The sequence below is a fragment of the Oratosquilla oratoria genome, chromosome 40, assembly GCF_046742065.1.
Source record: "Oratosquilla oratoria isolate Oo_2021 chromosome 40, ASM4674206v1, whole genome shotgun sequence".
Classification (NCBI taxonomy): domain Eukaryota; kingdom Metazoa; phylum Arthropoda; class Malacostraca; order Stomatopoda; family Squillidae; genus Oratosquilla; species Oratosquilla oratoria.
The window spans coordinates 43754080-43760661 of record NC_134816.1 but is presented as its reverse complement, the minus strand read 5'-3'; positions in this window follow the sequence as shown (position 1 = coordinate 43760661).

Genomic DNA, 6582 nt, shown 5'->3' with positions numbered 1-6582 from the left:
AAGGTCGAATTTACAGAGATAAACAATCAATTGGCATCAAATGAGAAATTACTAAAAGAGAATAATGTGCCAGCTGCTAAGAAAAACAAATATACATACAGGATATCAGTTTTACCAAATTTCCCTCAATGTTCCGATCTCTTTGTTGGGCTGCAAGATGGTCGCTGTATGTAACCCAGAATGCAATGCTCCGCACGTTGTCAGTGCATTATTGAGATAACGCATTTTCTCGGTAAGTTACTGAACTTCCTCAATAATACAGTCATACTGAATATTTTCTAAGTAATGTACCTTATATTTTATAATGCTAAAATTAAAAGAAAAATTAAAACACATTTTCTCAGTAATATACTGAACTTCCTCAGTAATACAGTCATACTGAATATTTTCTCAGTAATGTACCGTATATTTTACAGCCATTTCTTAGAGTGTAAGCAGTTGTTACACATAGATTATATTTCTGACAACAACATATTTCCACCAAAATGGAAGTATTTCTTGTCCAAACTCACCCTTTTTGGCGCATTCCGTGTACTGCAAAGTATCTACATTAAATACAATGTCTTCATTTGATTCCTTCTTCCTTAAAGAACCTAATATTGCAAATTAATCGACAAAAGTAATTATAAAGATACCAAGTATCAAGATGATATAATGTTCATCAAAATTCGCAAACACAGTAGCATATGTACTAGTAGGCCAGTCAATAGGGGGTTGAATAAGGAAAAAAATTAAGGAAAGCTGCAATATGCTTTATTTTCTTCCTAATGTGGTTCTTAATAATGTATTAATTTTGCACCCCTCTACCTTCCCGGATTTAGCCGCCATTTTGAAAAAATGGCGGGAAAAAACGGTTTTTTCCAAATATCTCGCTTGAAATGCATTTTACAGAGAAAGTAGTCGAAACAAAATATAATCTACATAAAATTTCCTATAATATTTGTCCCTGTCATGTTTTCCATAGGTTGCACCGTTTTTGCGCTAGAGCTGTGGAAAGATTCACATATAATATTTTATACTTTCCATTTCCGAGTTTAGTCTCGAATATCTTCTCCCAAGGGTGTCCTTCCTCCTTGATTCTGGCTTAGGACAGACAGTGATTGCTCACTGGCGGAGTTACCACCCTTACACCCAACCATCCACCCAAAATGTGAAGTTATCAATTATAGTTATTGCTAGCCTATATCAGTTATCAATTTTATAGCAATTGTCTTGTTTGCTAGTACTTTTTTGCTTGTTATTTTGTAGAATTACAACAAGGAAATTGACTGTTGTCTTACAATATATTTTTTTCTGATTCAATGAGCTGTTTCACTTTCTGGCATTAGGAAGTTTTCTAACATGGCATCAAGAGGATCATGTTTTAAGAAGGGAGATAGATCGACCATATGCAACTACAGGCCAATCAGTTTGACATCGGTTATAGGAAAAATGCTTGAATCAATAATAGTAAATAGACTCAGAGAACACATTGAAGGGCATAATTTAATTCGTGATTCACAGCATGGTTTCTCCAAAGGTAAGTCATGCGTGACTAATCTTCTATCCTTTTACACTAAGGTATATAAGGCGGCAGACAACAATGAAAATTACGATGTTATTTACCTTGACTTTAGCAAAGCGTTCGACAAAGTGCCACACCAGAGACTACTAAATAAAATCAAAGCCCATGGCATAGGAGGAAAAGTGTTAGAATGGATTAGAGCTTGGATTAGTAACAGAAAACAGCGGGTCACCATAAATGGAATAAAATCTAGGTGGGGCAATGTTACTAGCGGGGTCCCCCAGGGCTCGGTTTTGGGTCCCTTATTGTTCATTATGTATATAAACGACTTAGACGATGGGTTAAATAGTGATGTTAGTAAGTTTGCGGACGACACTAAAATAGGACGCCTAATTAGGTCAGGAGAAGACGCCCAGATTCTGCAGGATGATCTTAATAAACTGTTAACATGGTCGGTGAAATGGCAAATGAACTTCAATATCTCTAAGTGTAGCGTGTTAAACGTAGGGCTACACAACCCCAAAAATAGATACAACTTAGATGACACGTTTTTAGAAAAATCTGAGTGCGAGAGGGACTTGGGAGTTCTGGTGAGTCCGGACCTTAAAACCAGGAAGCAGTGCATTAGCGCCAGAAATAAAGCAAACAGTGCATTAGGCTTCATTGCTAGGACGGTAACAAATAGAAGTGCAGAGGTAATTATTAAACTCTATCTAGCGATAGTTAGACCCATCCTTGACTATGCGGTACAGTTTTGGTCCCCGTCCTACAAAATGGACATAAATTCACTAGAATCAGTACAGAGAAGAATGACCAAAATGATACAAGGACTCGGAAATTTGCCTTACGAAGAGAGGCTTAGGCACCTAAACTTACACTCTCTGGAAAGACGCAGAGTGCGGGGTGATCTAATAGAAGTGTTCAAGTGGATCAAAGGCTATAACAAGGGTGATGCAAACAAGGTCATCATAATAAAACAACAGGGCAGGACTCGCAGTAATGGGTATAAACTGGACAAATTTAGATTTAAGAAGGAAATAGGCAAGAATTGGTTTACAAATAGGGTGGTCGATGAATGGAATAAACTTAGTAACCACGTAGTAAGCGCTGAAACTATCAGTTGTTTTAAAAAACGATTAGACAACTTTATGGATGGGGACGACAGGTGGTGATGGATACGGAGCTGCCTAGTGTAGGCCTTATGGTCTTTTGCAGTCTCCTTTATTTCTTATGTTCTTATGTTCTTATGTTCATGAACGATGATGTCAACATTTGAACATGACAGGCCCTTGCAAGAAGCACATATCATGGAACATTTTAAGCCTGCCTTTCTACAGCTGCAGGAGGTGGTCCCACAACCTTTGTGGCACTTGCAAGATACAATATTGATCAGTTCTGGTGGAGCAGGGTCTTTATCTGTAGTGACTGGTACCAGTCCTTTTGAAGTAGCCTTCCATCCCCACTGCGTAGGTGGCAAGTCATTTCCCAACCACTTCTGCACTTGGTGATAAGTACGTAAGGAATGAAATCTGGCTGCTGCATCTGTTGGAGGTAAAGAAGCCAAAGAGAAATTTATTTTGTTTAGCGCCTGGACAAAACACTGATATCGTGCATCACAAAGGGATTTGCATTCATTAGCTCCGTATAGCTGAATAATGAAAGCCTCGCCTACTTCAGCAATCTGTTCAGGTACAGCAGATGGGTCTCTAAATTTACCAACAAGATCTTGCAGTTGTCCCCGTTTTTCCAATAGCTTTATGAACTTCAGTTTACCCTGTCTGAAGAAGGCTGAAGTAGTATCAGCCCCACTAAATGCATGTAAGAAAAGGATGTTGTCCTTGATAACTGAACCAAATTTCATGGAAGATGGTGTGTAGAGTTTACTTTCTATATTTCCTTTACCTGGTTTTAACATATAGATATTTGTGTTTGATTCACCCAAGGCTGTAAGGATAATTAAGAGGTCTACATCTTCTCCAACTATTGTTACAGATTTAGCTTTGGTTGACTCTTCAATAGCAGTTGCAACAATCAGTGTGTCTGCATCTTCAATTGCTTGTTTGACAGTAAACCCCTCGTTGGTCAATTTAGTGCTAAGCATTGCAATAAGTCGGCTCTTATTTCTTTCATTTAGAAGAAACTTACTTTGGCTTGATATTGCTGACATTGTTTCATCAAACATGATTTCTCTGGTGCAAGTAATCATTCGTCGAGCACGTTCAGCACATTTTGTACTTTTTTCCGCTAGGTTTTCTGGATAACCATCAAATACAATAATGGAACTTTTCTTGTAATGCTTCTTTACATACTCAGTGTACCTGTTTAAAATTTCTGAGAATATCTCCCCCTTTTGCCAAACAACTCGATGCATCAGAAATCCTCCGTCAATAACATATTCTGTATCTCCAACAATTCCTGTGTCACTGAGTGGTGCAAATACTTCATACATCATGGATTTCTTTGTCTTACGCATTCCTGATTCATCAAAAAGAGACACAGGGTATGGGGCTAGCTCATAAACAAAATTAAGCTTGAATAGTTCATGTGAGTTCTTTGTGAATGATATCCTCCTGAATAACATCTCAGGCTCAACTGCACATACATCATCTCTTATTTTCATTCCTGTCATGGCAGCTCCCAAGGGTATGACCCTTTTCTTTCTTTGGAACTTGACTGCGCCAAAGTTGCTACCGATCATATTAAACATTGAGTTAATTCCAACATCATATGCATTATGTGGATTGGTTTCTACATCTCCCGTTACTCCTGTGCTGATCGACATAATGTTATCAATATCTGGAAATGGTGAGTGGGATAAGAACCAGTCTGCAAAGTGCTGAATATCTTGATTGTCTCTTAAGATGCGAGCCTTTCTGGCATCCACATGCTGTTCTCCTGTACTGTAAGCAACATCACAATATTCCTAAATTTTCTCTGACCCTGAGATTTATAGGCATTCCAAGGACCCATTTGGTTAGCATCGAGTCTGTCATTCCTCTACCATGTGTCAGTCCACCAGAACTCTTCATTGACCTCATCAGTGTTTGTTCAGTTGTCATATCAGACCAAATCCATGACCAAAATTTCTCTGACCGCCTTATTGTAAAAAAACCTTTTTGAACATAATCTTGAAATTCCTTTGGGGTCAGGCGTCCCTTCAAGTTATACATGTCTTGTAAATACAAGTGTGCTGATTTTGCATATAAAAAATGACCACTGGCATGAAAGTAAGGTAGCATTTTTTGGATCGTGTCCAGGTGCAGTTTCCAGTTACCCGAGCGTTCTCCTTCAATGAATTGTTTCACCAATGTTACCATTTCAAAGTACTGTACCCAGAGTTTTGCAGTGGCACCTTTACTCTTCATCGTACCCAAGGTATCATTGAACTTAATCAGTACATTTTGTATAACCTCACTGTCAATGTCTGAATAATCAGTCTCTCGTAAAACTGCTTCTGTTGTTGACTGTTCTTCAGCGGAAAGATCGATTTCATTAAAAATTAACATAGACAGTGCAGCATGTGCTAGTGTATGGGCCCTGAGTGCTCTTGCATAAGCATGCCCAGTTAACATTTTTTCAACAGATGTACTTGCATAAACAGTACTAAAAAGTTCTTTTATTCCACTACCATTCATGATGAAACCAATTGCACCCATAAAAGACATCAATAAGTGGAAACCACCAAGACGTACAATAACATTATTTAGGTGTGAGTCTTGACCACATATTTCCACAATGTCTCGGGCCTTGATGTACAAAGGTTGATCAAAGGTAACAAAGCAACTTTGTTGCTTCAGTTCGTTGCATTTCTCTACAGCTTGGTTAAGTACTGTGTATATGGTGTCATAATTGGTAGGTGGAGCATTTGTAAAGGGAAGATATGAGATCTGGGACACATCATATGGGAAGTGTGCTGTACATTTCTCCATGTAACCATTCCAACCTGGGCACTCTGCATTTTTTTTTGCCATTTTCCAAGTAGCCATAAAAGCTCTGTTGTTGTTATTGATACAGTAGTGGACACTGGATTGATACTTGCCAAATCCCTGACTTTTATATTCAAGAGTCCTTTTACACTTTTACTTTCAAAGGTTTTAATAGGATTATGACCAAACTGCCCAACAAACGATGCACTAGGGATCTTCGTTAATCTAGTGATTGGTTGATCTGAAGTAATATTATTCTGAGGAGTAACACACTGAATCCCTCCCATACTGTGGAATGTGTTAAATCCATCAATAGTAGAGATGGTCACATCTGCATTGTCGAATACAAACTGTGCAAATGAATCATTCGGAGGTTCCTTGGCTGGATGTTGCAAAGCAGATACTTGAAAGAGTGCTGCCTCAGCATAGGACGCACATAATCCCAACGCAGAGAGCACGTTCAGTAGATGCTTAGAGCCATACTTCTGACTTAAGTGAACAGCAAGTCCTATTTGTAGAGGAGATATGAAAGAATTTGGTCTAGCTGCTGTAAGGATAGCATGTGAAATTGCTGTACATTTCCTATTCCATTTTCTTTGATTTCCTTTCTTGTTTTTTAAGACTATTGTCTTAACAAGGCACTGGAGAGTTTCTGGAATAAGTGAATCCAATTCTTCTAGGAAATTTTCTGGTGGTGGATACTGATCTGCTTCGTACATCTGCGATCTTATATCTTCAGCAATTATTCTGGCGGCAGTCTTTACAATCCGAAGCCGTTCTTCCTTCTCGTCATGACTTCTATGATTTTCGTACCAAGCGTCAGTCAAAATTTTGTTTCCTGTGTCACGGAAACAGATCACTGGTTTTCTATTTTTGTTCACAGAAACAATAATATCATGTCCATATCTCTCTATCAATTCAGATTTTATGGTTTTATCAGTTGGTAGCTCACCCTCATATTCTGAAAAAATCTCACTGAAAGTAAACTGGCATTCCTCTCGATTTTCCTCCAAGTAGTTAAAAGCATGACTCATTGCCTCAGAAACCGTAGAGCTTTTGGGACGACCACGTTTCATACCAGAAGATGTTTGGTAGAATTTTTTCATGCAGGCTGAATGGTACCTTGCCTCAGCAGCAACTAAATCCACTACG